Source organism: Halichoerus grypus, chromosome 5 (genome assembly GCF_964656455.1).
Source record: "Halichoerus grypus chromosome 5, mHalGry1.hap1.1, whole genome shotgun sequence".
Lineage (NCBI taxonomy): Eukaryota > Metazoa > Chordata > Mammalia > Carnivora > Phocidae > Halichoerus > Halichoerus grypus.
In genome coordinates, this window is record NC_135716.1 from 142,275,776 (window position 1) to 142,290,856 (window position 15,081).

Sequence of the window (15,081 nt, forward strand, 5' to 3'; positions counted from 1 at the left end):
AATAAATGAACTTGTGGCACAAAGTTGACATATTTTGAAGGAGAATTTCTTTAAAAAATTTGAGGTGATTCATTTTTATGATTAACTGTGGTAAAAACAATTACTAGAGAATTTTTAAGTGAAAGGAAAAGAAGCTTTGAGGTGTTTATAGATAACATCCGATTGCCTTCATTTTTATACTTGGCCTCGTGCAAGCTCTGAAGTTGTATGTGTGTGAAGTTTGGCTGAAGGCCCTGGAGCTCTGGGGGTGCTCATTCATCGCTGGCTTCATCTGTTATTCATAGTTGGGAAGGGGGAGGAACAGGGTACTGGAGCAGCGATGGTGAGAAGTCCACCGGCTTCGGACTCCGACAGACCCGAGTGTGAATCGCTCTGTGTGACCTCAAGCAGGTCACCTAACCTCCTGGGGTTTCCCTTTCTGTTCCCTAAAATCAGGACAAACTGACATAGAAATGAATGCTGAGGGGCGCCTGGGTGGCTCAGTCGTTAAGCGTCTGCCTTCGGCTCAGGTCATGATCCCGGGGTCCTGGGATCAAGCCCCATATCGGGCTCTCTGCTCGGCTGGGAGCCTGCGTCTCCCTCTCCCTCTGCTCCTCCCACTGCTTGTGCTCTCTCTCTCCCAAATAAATAAATAAAATCTTTAAAGAAAAAAAAAAAAAAAGAAATGAATGCTGAGCCACCAGCATAGAGCCTTGCCACAGACTCAGCAATGGGTGAAAACAGCAATGGGAGGCATACAGTATATTCATTTTACCAACATTGATGGGTATTTACTCCATAGTCTATTTGAAGCTCTGTACTTGATGTTCTACAAAGACTAGTCACAAATCTCAAGGATCTTGTAATCCAGAGAGGAGATGCGTGGACTTAAGGGGATGGAAAACCAGGGGCAGAATAGGCGTGAACGGAGGGCATCTTCCCAACCAACCTTGTAATCTAGTAGAGTGCCTCGTTCATGGGAGCACTTAGAAATACCTACTGAAGAAGTTGAGTGGAAAAGATAAGGGATGGGATGGAGGGTAAAAACAACAACAAAAACCCTGTGTGTGTCCATTCTTCCTGTGTAGGATTCTCCAGAGAGGCAGAACCAATAGGATGTGTGTATATATAGAAAGAGGTTTATTATAAGGAATTGGCTCATGTAATTATAGAGTCTAGCAAGTCCAAAATTTGCAGTGTTGGCCAGCATGCTGGAGATCCAGGAGAGCCAATGGTGCAGATGAAGTCTGAAGGCCATCTGCTGGAGAATCCTCTCTTGCTTGGAGAATCTGGTCTTTTTGCTCTAACTAGGCCTTCGACTGATTGGGTGAGGCCCACCCACATTATGGAGGACAATCTGCTTACGCAAAGTTCACCAATTTAAATGTTAATCTTATCCAAAAACACCCTCCAAGTTGACATGTAAAATTAACCATCACACCCTGGAAGTAATTAATTTTAAACTGCATCAAAAAGGCTTTAAGTTACTAGAATGTCTGAGTTTAAATCTTACTCCTTCAGCTCCTATTTGTGTTACCTTTGAGCAAATTGTTTAATTCTGTGCCTTGGTTTCTCTGCCTCTAAAATGGAGGTAATAATAGTGGCTTCTCCACAGAGTGGTTATGAAATTTAAGCAAAACAATGTAAGGCATTATTACAAGTGCTCCATAAACCAGTGCTGTGGTTACTGGTAGTATTAGAAATATTTAAGCATTTAAGTATAGGGTCACCCTAATCAAGCCTAAATTCTTCATATGGTTTAAAGACCTATTTTAGGCAGAAGTGTTTTTAGGTTAACATTAACACATTTTCGTGTTGCCATTTAAGTATTGTTTGTCATCCATTGGGCTTAAGTCTTTCACGTACGTTTTCTGATTTAATCTTTATCAGAAGTAGGATATTAGGTATATTACTGTGCCTATTTCCAGATGACACGTGGAGGCTTAGAGGGGTTAAATGATTTACTCCAGGCCATACAGAGAGGGGCTGAATGGGTCTCCATCAGAACTCCCCTGGTCCATTTTCCACCTCACTGCGTCTGTGCTATTGGATGGGACAGAGCCAACCAGGTCAAGGGTTGCTTCCTCCTTGCATTTGGAAATACGATCATTTTGGGGAGTTCAAATTTGATAGTCTCCGTTTCATACAAAGGGATTGCAGGTATTCACATTCTATGCGTAATTTTGATTTTTTCTGTACTTTGCTTCATTTCCTTTTTGACTATAGCGAGGCCCCCTTGGAAAATGACAGGTGCAAAACATGCCGCATCTTACATGCTTGGTAGCCGAGTTGTTACTACTGAGTAGGGAGGAATGACAAATAAACACGTGTGGGTTTTTATATAAGCTCAGTGTCAGCAGACTGGGCTCTTTGCAGCTGAATGGCCCCATGAAAGTCAATGATGGCCTTGGCTGAGTTCTGCTTGTTTTTACTCACACCAGGGGTCTAGTAAAACTCAAGTAGGTCCCTGCTCTGGGAAAATCCCATAAAAAGATATGTGTGTGTGTGTGTGTGTGTGTGTCTGTAATGTTTGTGCACACGTGCATATGCATGACCCTTTAGCCTGTTTCCTGCCTACATCTGTGGCTAACATGTTATCTTTATCCCTAGTATCACTTTATAGAATTGCTATATAGGATTCCTGGCAATTCCTTAATGGGCTGTGGTCTTTTATACCTCTGGGCTTCTGAGTTCTTCGTGTCTTGAATGTTCAACTCTCTCCTTTATCTGCCTGGTGAACTCCTACTTATGCTTCAAAACCTGATTTAGGTCTTCGCCCTGTGAAGGATACCGTGCCTTTCCTCTGTATCCCCAAATGAATTCCTTCCTCCTTGCAGCTCCCCTTGGACTTGTTAATACCTCTGACAGCTGTCCTGACGATGCTGCAGTATGATTCTTTCTGATTGTGGAGCCAGTACAATGTAGTGGTTAAATAAAAGTCTTTGGAGTCTGGAAAATCTAAGTTTGGGTCTCAGATCTGCTATTTACTCATTTTTGAAACTTGAACAAGTGACACATCTTTCTGAAGTTTTGTCATTTGTAGACTGCAGATCATGGTGCATCTCTTTAGAATGTTAAAGAGGTAACCGTGAAGCAGCTAGCAGAGTACCTGGCCCTTGGTGGGCATGCAGGAAGTGGGGTGCTGGTTTTCCTCTCTCTGTACTCTGTTTCTTCTGCTTCATTCCAGCCCTTTGAGGTCAGGGGCCTTGTCCTATGTATTTCTGTATCTCTGGCTCCTGGCACAGTGTGCTCGGTAGATCTCTAGTAAATGCTAAGTGAGCTGCATCCATGGAATCATTTTACAAACCCACAGGCTGTGGTTTGCAAAGTTTACCGGAATCGTCCACTTAAGGGACTTTGATTTTATGTTAATGTTTGTGGCTGCAGCAGCTCTTTGTCTTTGGAGGCACCCGATGCCAGATGTTTTGACTTTGTGTGGAGTCACCTGGAATTTGGGATTTACTTTTCTTTCGTTCCCAAGGTCATTGTCCCTTTTTAGTGCCAATCAGAGGTATAGGCGTGCCTTTGATTGGCTCAGCCAGGCAGGAACTTAGAGTTGCCGCCTCTCTCCCTGAGAAACATCTTACAAAGGTGATCTGAGTACAGAGAAAAGTTCTTCTCTTCAAGTCTCAGGGCCACGTGGGAGGTGCGTTGTGCTTTTCCTGTGCATGTTTCACTAATCATTTAACACAGTCAAAAACAAGCATTAGCACGTGGTTGGTTATTACACAGCTTTGAACCTATAGGGGACATCACCTCTCTCAGTGGGTGATGGCAAGCGAGAAAGTAGTTCAATGTGCTGAAATCAAACAGATCTGTGTTTGGATCCTGGCTGTGCCCCTTGGAAGCTGGTGGCACCTAAGGCCAGTCCTAAGGCTCTCTGTGCCTCGGTGTCCTCGTTAAAATAAAAAGAACAAGGGTAAAAATAGTGTCTGTCTCCTGAGTATGATGGTTAAACGACTCGATAGATTAGCTTATCACAAAGCTCAGTGCATGGTAAGTTCTCAATACAGGAGAGCCGATCGGGACAGCGATTCAGGATGATGTGCCAGGCTGGGCTAAGAGAAAGAGAACGGGGCTCTTGGCAATGTGGCCGTTTCAGGAACTAGGTCCATTTATAAATATTTGGGCCAATTGCAATGGCCTACTGTTGTAGAGGCGAAGGATTCTAGGCTTGTCATTTCTTGTCCATGAATAGCTGTGTCTGTCTCAGGATAGCTACATAATGGTGAGATTCCGCAGACATGATTGTTAAGGAAAAGAAGCTTCAGTCAGTATTTTAGCCATAAAAATGTCTTTGTGGTGACCCTCGCGCAAAGTACAGAGGCATGTAATTCATTTTATGTTCATACCTTTATTTTTGCTCCCCCTTAGGAGGGAAAATCCTCCCCATCCTGTGCAAGTTGCTGATGCGGAGCTCCCGCACAGACGCTGAAGTGTAATGCATGTTGCCATTTTCCTGGAAGGGGCCTAAGTGGTACGACTATATGTTAATCATCAGTCCTGAAAGGTGTCATTTAGCAGCAGGGGAAATATGTTACTCTGTGCATTAATGGAAAAGAGATTATTTTCAAACATTTCAAAACCCTGAGGACCCTCTTCAAGGAACTTCCTTTTTTTTTTTTTTTTCCTCTTACCCATTTAGAGCAAAGGTATGGCTGCTTTCCATGATTTAGAAATAGGGCTGTAAGTCCAGCAGAAGAAGCTGAATGTCAGAAAATTAAAGGCAGAATGTGTGACGTTCAGTCCGCGTGGGTCCTGGTGTAGCCTGGGCCACAAAACCCTGACATATACACGTGAGACAAAAAATGTTTCACCTAAAATGTGGTGATTTTACAAAAAGACAAGGTCAGAGAGAGATCACTACTGACGCCTGATGGTTTGGGATGGAAGGTGTCTCAGAGCATGAAAGAGAGGTGAAAACAAAGACAAATGGAACAAAAACAGGTGGTTTCCGATGAACGTCACAGATGAAGGTCACAGATGAAGAAGGCTTGAAGGGTGCAGGGTCTTTTGAATGGTGGGGAGGGTCAGGCTCGCTTGCCCAGAACTTGAGGGGCTGAAGGTTTTCTGTTCCCAGCGGGGGAAGAAAATGGGTCTGAGTTTTATGTCGGCTCTCATGGCCTTTCTTACGGACAGCTGGACTGACCTCTGCCTCTGGGGGCAGGGGGACACTATCGTTGAAGAACGAAGGGGCTAGGCTAGGGATGGCAGATCTGGCTGCTTCTCTGGAGAACTTTGGAATGTTACTGGAGAGAGAGGAGAACCCCAAACCACGGGTAACTAAAAGAGGCCTTTCCAGAGGGAAAAGGTCAAGTGACGTGGCTCAGGCTTTGCATCATTGCTTTGAGTCAGGCAGGAAGGCGGGAATTGGCCGCAAATCAGATTTGAGAAGTTGCTGTGGAGAAGGCACACTTGGATAGGGGGAGAAAGGCATTCGAGTTGGTTTTCATTCCTGGCTCTAGCAGGGGGAGTGACGTGGGGAAAGGTATGTCACCGCCCTGTGCCTCAGCTGCTTCACCTGTACAATGGGGAGAGAAAACCCAGGTCCCCTGTACTTAAGAGCTTACGTGAGGCGGTAACTATAGGACATGCACTCCTGGGCTCGACACATAAATATGAGTTCCTGCTTCACAGCTACCCTTCAGTTATTTTACACCCATTATTTTTCTCGGAAGCCATAGAACAGGGGTCGCCTCCTACGTGTAGAGTCTCCGTCAGTCTTCAAACCTGGATCCAACTGGCCTCCGTCTTCAGCTGTCCCTCTGTCTCCTCTGTAGCTATTTTAGCCCTGGGACAGGTTGGTGGACTTCTTAATTTATTGGTGGTCTGTTTCCTACAGCAGACAGTGAGCTCCTTGGGTGTGGGGGGCAGGGAAATGTCTGTACCCGTCTCTCAGCGACTCGCCGGCACAGGGGCAACGCTCCATAAATGTGGAACAGGTCTTATTGTCTCCTTTAGGCTCTTGTTGAGATGTCACTTGAGGTGAATTTATATTCCTCTGCTCCCCCTGAATGCCCTTGATCGCTACAGGTAATGGGATCAAAGGTCCAGAGGCTCCATCCAGGAGGGAATCTGGGAAGTTTTCAAGTTTCGTTCATTTCCTTGAGGTTACAATGGAAACAAGTTTTACTACCATACCTGAGGAGCGATGGAGCCTGGAAGCCCATCCACAGGCAGCGGTGTGGGAACCGCCTTGTTGTACCCCACGTCCCTTACTTACCTAGACCTTGTTCTTTTTTGTACAAATTTAGCCACAGTAGGATTGGGAAAGCAGATCTGATACTTAAAAAAAAAAAAAATACAACCTAAAACCAAGTTAGAATAGGCCTTTTTGGTTAGCTATGCTATTTTTGTCTTTCATTAGTGCTGATAATTGGCAGAATTAAGAACGGGCACTTAAATTATGGTTTAGACAACAAAACATCTCTAGGAATGAAATTACCATTCAGCTTACATTTTCAGGGAGATTTTGAAATCACTGAAATAAAATGAGTCTGACGGACGCTCTGATGCTGGGGGCTCTGAACTCCGGAGCCAAAGTGGATCATTGAAATAATGATAAAAATCATGGTGACGACCATTATCTCATTCATTTGTGCAGCAAATTAGAGTTTATAAAGCTGTTTCATATCACTAGAATCTTCGCAAATTAGAGCGGGAAGGAATCAGAGAAATCAAGTGATGGAACCCCTTCATCTTACAAGTGAGGGCACTGGGATTGTTGTTGTTGCTTTAAAACCACTTCAGGGGCGCCTGGGTGGCTCAGTCAGTTAAGCGTCTGACTCTTGATCTCAGCTCAGGTCTTGATTCTGGGGCATGAGTTCCAGACCTGCGTTGGGCTCCATGTTGGACGTGGAGCCTACTTAAACAGAAAAACAAACAGTCCAAATGTCTAGAAAACTACAATGATTACTTCGGGATGGCTATCCTAAGGTGTTCTTGTATATCATTACACACATTTCTCACGCGTCAGTTTGAGCCTGGCCTTTTATTTTGTAAATCTATGTGCTAAAACACGGATGTATAAAAAGCCACCGGGAATCTTGTTTTAATTGAGCTATAACTGTCCTACCACACTGTATAGCTTTAGGTGCACAGCATCATGATTTGATCCACGAATACACTGTGAAATGATCGCCAGAGTCGGGTCCGTTAACATCTACCACCACACACAGCTGTAATTTTTTTCTTGTGATGAGTACTTTTAAGATCAGCTCTCTTCGCAACTTGCAGATATAAAATACAGTGTTCTTGTCTGTAGCTTCCGTGCGGTACCTTACATCCCTAGAACTCGTTTGTCTTAAAACAGGAAGTTTGTACCGTTTGCACACCCAGCAGGCCTATGTCACAAGGCAGGTGGGGCAGGTGTTCTTATTCCCATAGTACCAGGTGAGGACGTCAAGGACTGAAGATGAGAAATGTTTGGGCCGTGTTGATCCGTGTGTCGACACGGTGGAGTGGCCCTGGTCCTTGTGCTGCTGACTCCAGGTCCCCTCCTGCTTTCCGGGGCTCATCTTTGTTGACAGCCTGACCTGCTCAGAGGTTTAACTAAATCTCTCCTTTAACTAAACTAGTCTTCCAGCTTCCTGCCTGCGCCATCACTCTCCCTCCTCAGCCTGTTTGATGCCGTTATTCTTACCTCTACCTCACATTCCAGGTCTATTTTACTTGTGGGTTTTCTCCACCAGAACGTAAGCGGCATGGACCTCTGTTTTGTTCAAAGTTGAATATGAACACCTGAAACAGTGCCTGGCAAAGCATAGACACACAATAAATACTTGTTAAAGGATTAAATGAGCAATTGAAGGAGGTAGATGGCATATACAGAGTCATGTCGAGACTAAAAAAAAAAAAAAATCAAAACTCACTGTATTTTGAAACCTTGACATATAGGTCAGAAAAATGGCCTATCCACTTCCTCTGCTGTAACTGCAGCATTTAAGTCCTTCCTCCACAGAACACGTATTTCAGAGGGCTTCCCCTGTCCTACACCCCGTTCCAGGTGCTGGGGAACTGCCGTGACCAAACAGATTAGAGATTCTTGTCAGGGGAGAGCTTCCATTTCCGGGACATTGAGAGGACAATAAATACATTAAATAAATTAAATTTATAAATACGTTTATAAATGTGCATCTGTGCATGTATTATAATAATTAAAGTGTGAGCAGAAAAGCAGGGGAGAGCTAAGAAGTGTGGTGGTTTCTTTTTGAGTGAGGTGGCCAGGAAGGTCTTTCTGAGAATTGACGTTTCAATATTTGATGAATGGATGAATATTTAACCATTAATTGTTTGTCGAAAGGATGAATGTTTTCAAATACTAATTGTTTCTGCCTCAAAGTATCTGTCAGTAAAGTCACTTTACTTCTTCAAGTAAAATGCATAGAAGGCTTTCGAGCTCTCCTCCCTGTGAAAGCAGGTTGGAGTTAAATACTACCCGGATTCCACCTCTGTCCTCTCCCTCCTCCTCCCTCACTTCTCTGAAATTGATAGGAGCAGCCACCCAGGAGCTGACAGGGGCGAAGCCATCATTTCAGCGTTACCCAGTCCAGTGGAACCGTTTTGTGAGGCAGAGGGTGCAGCCTGGGTGCGCAGTGGCCTTGAGCTCCAGCCGGACACACCCCTTGCGTTTTGGAGCTGAGCTGTCACCTTGGGCCAGTGACCTCTCCCAGCTTCAGGGTTTTCGTTTTTTAAATAGTGATGATAATGTCTGCACCAGCCATGTTTCTAATGTACCTGCCAGTTCCTGACCTACAACAGTAGTGTGGCAAATGTTACTCTTTTTCCCCTTTTGTATCAGCTGTGCATCAAAATGGCCCTTGCTCTGCTGGGAGCAGAGTACAATGCAGGCGGGAAAAATAAGCAATGCAGAGTCTTTTCCCATGCTGTCCTCCCCCCCACCCCCGGTGATTGCAGGGGCCTGATGCATGATAACCGTCTCATCCCTTTTAATCAGATTTTCATCATTATGAAGGCTCTGGTAATTACAGTTATTTTCACCTTACAGCTGAGCTGCTGTTATTAAAATTCTTTTATTAAATCTTTTTTTTTTTCCATTTGGTAGATGAAAGATTATAGAATTTCTGAGTCAGATGACCAGATACTGGATGTCACTTAGATATAAGGCCTTAATGTTGAGATGTAGGAATAGCTCGGGAAAGGTACTGCTGCTGACTACGGACTTGCTGGTAGAGCCAGAGCCTGGAGAGGAGGCAGCGGCTTCTCCGTGGTCTCTGCCGGCCCTTGCTTACTCCTCTACATTTACTAGTGGTGCGCTATTTGCTACATGCTGGTCTGCGTAGATGCTCCTGGCCGGTTGGAAAGGTAGATCCAGCTTGGGAACACAAATCCCCAGGTCCAGCGCAGTGCTACGTTCATGATATTCTGCCAAAGTGTCAGGCAAGACCTGTGACCCATTCAGAGTCCAAACTAGATTATCACTAATATTAGTGATAATGAAAATAAACATCCTGAAGAACGTGGGGCTCTAAGGTAATACAGACGGGCCAGGAACCTCAAGGTAGGTAAGACTGTGTCACTGCTCTCAGGAGTACACATCCTGCTGGGGTAGCCCATGATAACAACAACAAATATCACCACTGTGAGGCTCCATGCAAGGGGTGTTTCATGCACACTGTAAAGTCCTAGCAAAGCTTTGTGATAACTGAAGTGTTATACCTGTTTCACAGGTGACAGAACAAAGGCTTCCGTGTCTTACCCAATTCACCCCAGGCCACGTAGCCTATAGGTGGCACAGCTGGGAATTAAACCCAGGTGTGCGTGTCCCAGAGTCTGATCTGGGTGAAGCACAGGTGTTCCTGGGAGGGAATTCCATCTTAACGGGATTGCAAACTGGGACAGATATATCTGTGCACAGTCCTATCATGAACCAATTACACTTCTGTTCTTTTAGCTGGAACCTTCTCTCACTCTCCCCCCGGTTCATCGGGGTGACCATGGGAGCCTTCTCATTTGAGAGGCTGCTGGGTATGCCTAAACCCACACCGTTTGAGCTAATTGTGTACAATTTAGCATTCCCAAAGCGCTGACAGTCCTCATTCAAACCAAGTGTGAAAGTTTTTAAATTAGCTTTCACAGTTTGATTCACAAGCAGCAAATGCAAAACGGCACAGGATTAATTTTTCCAGCCATCACCACGATGGCACAGCTGAAGGCTATCTTAGCTCATTTCCTTTAACAGAGAAGAGGCTGGGCAGAGGCCGTGTTCTTAGGAGAGTGACGTTCTAGAAGAGATCTCAGTGCCCTGGTTACAAAAAGAATCAGATATGCAAATTACACAATGGCTGCATGGAACAGCGTGTGTGAAGAGCGGGAACTTCGGAACTGGATGCTCTTGGGTTTGCATGGTGGTTCTGTTGATCTTGCTGTGTGGTGTTCTTGTGCAGTGGTTGTAAGAATTACTCCTTTTTAGCCTCAGTTTGCCTCATTGTAAAATGGGGATAATGTTTCCAAATGTCTGAAAAGCTTCTGGAGAGGTTAAAAGGATATGCCCTGTGTCATGGCTCAACATAGTGGTTGACATCTCCGAGAGATCTCAGTCGATCAGAGCTATTTTTATTAATGTCGTCCTTGAACTTTATTTTCCTGCAAAAATATACTCACTGTCTTAGGGAACTTTATCTTTAGGTAACATTTATTGGGCACCTGCTGTTTGCCGAGTGCCATGCCTGGCATTGGAGACAAAGAGATAACAAAACACAGCCCTGCCATAAGGAACACTCAGTGCAGAGGTGACACAGAGGTGTCTGCATGGTCATTGCAGTGAGGCCACAGAGAAGGAGCTTCTGATCCACCTTAGATCATGACTGCCTTGGTCATAGAAAACCTTGGGAAGAAGCAGAGTCTCAACATATATGTAGGGAACAGCCAGGGAAGAGGGTTGAAAGTGAGTTCCAGGCAGAGGAAATAGCACACCACAAAGGCAAAGAGGTGAGAAAAGCAAGGTTTACTCTGGGAACTTCTAGATGGTTCCAGATGGTTGGAACAAACTATATATGAGCAAGTCAACTCTTAACCCTGCCTCAATTTCCACAACTGTGAATGGGCATAATAATGGTACCCACCTCACAGGGCTGTTGTCAGGATAAAATGGGCAAGTCAAGGAAAACACTAAAATGATGCCCAGTACAAAGTCCCCAGAGGATATTCTCAACACTAAGTAGCATTGAACAGTGTGCCCACAGATGTCATTACCTAAGAGTTACTCAGGACCTTCACAACATAGTGGGTCTTCTGTGTCATTGAAAGGGGTTTCTCATACATAGTGTTTCCCTAAACCTGTTTGACCCATTGGATGGGTGAACATTTCTTCTTTATTCTTGGTAATAATCTTTCTCAGGAGTTTTATAGTCTAAGGTTTGGGACATGCTATTATTAGATGATATGTTTTCTTGTTCTAAAAGAAATTAACCTAGTTGAGGGTTTAACAGCTCCCCTTCCCCCCCCAAAGAGAGAAAATTAAAATTATCTCTGTTTCTCTCTCTCTTTTTGTTTAGGGACCCATTGTCTTACATATATATTGCCCTCGCTTGGCATTTGAATAAAAATTCACATTCAGAGGGGTCAGAACCTGAAGGGTTACCAGGAGTTTCACTTTATTTTAATTGATTTCTGATATCCATGCCAAGCTAATAGGTTTTTTAGTACAGGTATCTGTGGGATTGGAGTGGACAGTTGAAATATGCACAGTGCAGAGAAATAAGCCCTGTGGCTTGTCTGCCTAGCACTAAAACCAAGGTTCTCTGGCAGATGATCTCCCAGTGTCATCCAAGCTGTGCGTGAGTGCGCGAACCAGGCTGGCTCCGTTGATCTGAACACAGGGAGGAACTGAGATGGAAGGGCAGGCAGGGGATGCGTCAGACATACAGCAGGGGGGTTCAGCCAGCACACTCACATCAGACTGCCCACGTCCGAATCTCTGCCCTGCGCTGACCAGCTGCGTACCCTTGGGCAAGTTACTGATTTCCAGGAGCCCCATTTCCTCATTGCTCGAATGTGGGTGAAGAGCAGTAGCCGCCTCCTGGAGCTGCTGAGCCTTACAGTGTGAAGCCCCTAGAACAGCACCTGGGCGGAGGACGGGCTAGGTGCCCGCAGCTTCTCCCAGCCCCCGTTTCCTGAGATCTTCATGTCCAACATGCAGAACCGCTGAGGAGATGAAGTCCAGTGAGTGGGTGCTCAGGACAGGGCTCAGCCCGGAGGGACCTCCTAGTGCAGAGTCCAGGTGCTGGTGCCTTGCTGGGAAGCCTTCCGCATCTCCTGCCTCTGCTCCTGCTACCTCTTTGCACGCACCGAGGGTGGTTGTGAGCAATGCACTGTGCAGCGCGTGCCCTCGGTGCAGGGACCCTCGGTAAGGGTTAACTATTGTGGCATACTGAGCCTGGCCAGATGTAGCCTGCATACTGCAGCCTCGGCGGGGATTGAAGTAAACTTAGATTGCGTCTCCATGTAGCCTAGCAAATGGTTACAGTGGCTGCTTTTCCACGGTGGCCGCAAGAATCAATACAGACCGCTGCCCAGTCAATTCAAGTACAGTGTATCTGATAGACAGACTTCACGGGCCGTGACACACAGGCGCGGAGGTTTTCCCTGAGCCACGGCGGCAGGATGGGTTTTCACTCTTTGCTCCTCATTAGATCCAGGGTGCTTATTTTCCAACACAGAACACATGCAAATTGACAACAGGCACATGCTTTTAAATGTAATCAAGAAGAATGAGCTTGTGTACCAGCCTTAATTTGCCTTAGTTCGGTGTCAGGCTTTCCAGAGTTTTATGATACGTGTTTTTGTCTGTGGTTTCTTCTTTCTGAAGAAGGGCTTAGGCACATAAAGTGGTGTCTTACTCTTCTTCCCATTTTCAAATGTATCAAATTGGGGTAAGTTTGCAGTAACACATACTAGGCAAATTCCTTTCCACTTGGGGGAACTTGAAGGATGCAAGGATTTTGTGTCTGCTCTCTGGCATCTTCCAAACATGCCTGAGTGACAGGCATCGAAATTTCCGTTACAGCACAAATCCATGGAATGAATCTCAAGCATCCTAGACCCTGCTCAGTCTCTGCTATCCCCTGCTCAGTCTCTGCTATCCCCGCAAAGCTCTGGAGCGCTGCCTCCCTGGTGTTCACTGGAAAATTAATTAAGTGCTACTCCAGAATAACATATCTCTTGCTTAAACATTTACACCTTTTGTTGACACTTGACTTTTTGGCACTCAGTGTCATTTCGTCATAACTAGATTGTAAGGGCTGTGATAAGGGATCATGTCTTAATATTTAAATTCAACACATATTTCTAAACATAGTTTTTGAAAACTCATATAACATCTAATGCAGCAGTGTGCACCTACTGTATGCTCAACAAATACTGGTGGAGTTTGATTAAAAGATGACTTTTTAGAGAGGAGACTATTAATACCTTAACTATACCAGCTCAATTAATGTGTCAGCCTGAAATCATTGGTCTGTATCACTTCTTACTCCCACTTTACTTTCTTAAGTGTACCCTTAGAAATAGCAATTTAGTAATAAGAATGTAACAGAGTACTTTGTTAAAGGCTTTGAAAATGGTTTATTAAAGAAAGAAGTCATAAAGAAGTCCTGTGTTTTCCTAAGTCAGGAGGAAGGTGGGCAGGAACATTATGTTTTGAGATGGACATGTCATGGGGAGGGACAGTGTGTCAGGCTTCTCTCAACTGATCTTCACTCAGCAGTACACTATTTATTATCCCTATCTGACAAACGGGGAAACTGAGGCCTAAAAAAGTAGTAAGTGGGGCACCTGGGTAGCACAGTTAGTTAAGCGTCGAACTCTTGATTTCGGCTCAGGTCATGATGACAAGGTCCTGAGATCGAGCCCCACATCGGACTCCACACTGAGCGTGGAGCCCACTTAAGATTCTGTGTCTCTCCCCCTCTACTCCTTCCCCCACTGCTTGTATGCTCTTTCTCGCTCACTCTCTCAAAAAAAAATGGTAGTAAGTAATTTCACCAAGATAATATAGCTTCTAAATATTTAGAGTTTATTAACTACTTGTAAACATATATCTCATTTGTTTCTTTTAGTTCATTTATGTGGGCATTCTTAGTGACTTTATAGTTGAGATTATAAAGCCAAGATGATTTGTTCAAGGCCCCTGCACCTGTCAGAGGCAGGGCCATGACTAGTACACTGGACTATGGACCTCAAAGACCACATTTGAACAATATCCCATTATCACTCACTGAATGACAATTATGTGAAGATTTACAGGCTTAAATGGAATTCCAGCTTCCTATACAAGGCTTAAGCACAGATAGATACCATATATGTGTTCAACCAGGTCCGTTTGCCTCGTAGGTTATATTAGATGTCAATTTACTTCTAACTTTTGAAAAGAAATTTTATTTTTTTTGAAGATTGTATTTATTTCAGAAAGAGAGAGAGCTCAAGTGTGTGCATGTGAGTGGGGTGGGGAACAAGGAGAGAGAGAGAGAGGCAGAGACTCTCAAGCAGACTCTCTGCTGAGCACGGAGCCCAACTCGGGGCTGAATCTCATGACCCTAAGATCATGACCTGAGCCAAAATCAAGAGTCAGACACTTAATTGACTGAGCCACCCAGGTGCCCCTAATTTTTTAAAAGAAATTAAGAAAAAATAACTGAGTCTTGTATCCAGATGCTTGGGTTCAGGCTACCAGATACATATTGAGAATCTAGTGCAAGGATGGTATTAAAATGGTAAAGAAGGACACATACCTCTTGTTTTGTATATACCCACAGTCACCTTCTACAATAAGCAAGGGGTCTTCGTGTTCCTGATTATATTACAGGATTTAGGTTTTTCAGGTAAAACTCTATTTTTCTGAATTGGGACATAAGGAATGCAAGTAGGGGGATAGAGAGGAGAAAAAAACATGAACAGAAAGAGCTTGAAGTCCTGGAAGTTCCCTGGGGAATATGTGTGCTCCTGCTCTGTTGAGGATACTCATGGAAGCCTGAGCAGTGTGAGGGGGCCCTTCTTTCTCCACTCAGTCATTCCCTCATTCCCTGTCATACTCACTAGCGCCTGCTCATGCCACCGGTGCTGTTCTAGGGACAGAAGATCTAT

At 44.7% G+C, this 15,081-nt stretch overlaps 1 protein-coding gene across 9 annotated transcripts in view; it reads left to right on the forward strand.

Annotated features, from left to right (window-relative positions):
- DAB1 (DAB adaptor protein 1) overlaps positions 1–15,081 on the forward strand; it is a 1,108,242-nt gene that overhangs the window by 775,107 nt on the left and 318,054 nt on the right. The window lies entirely within an intron of this gene.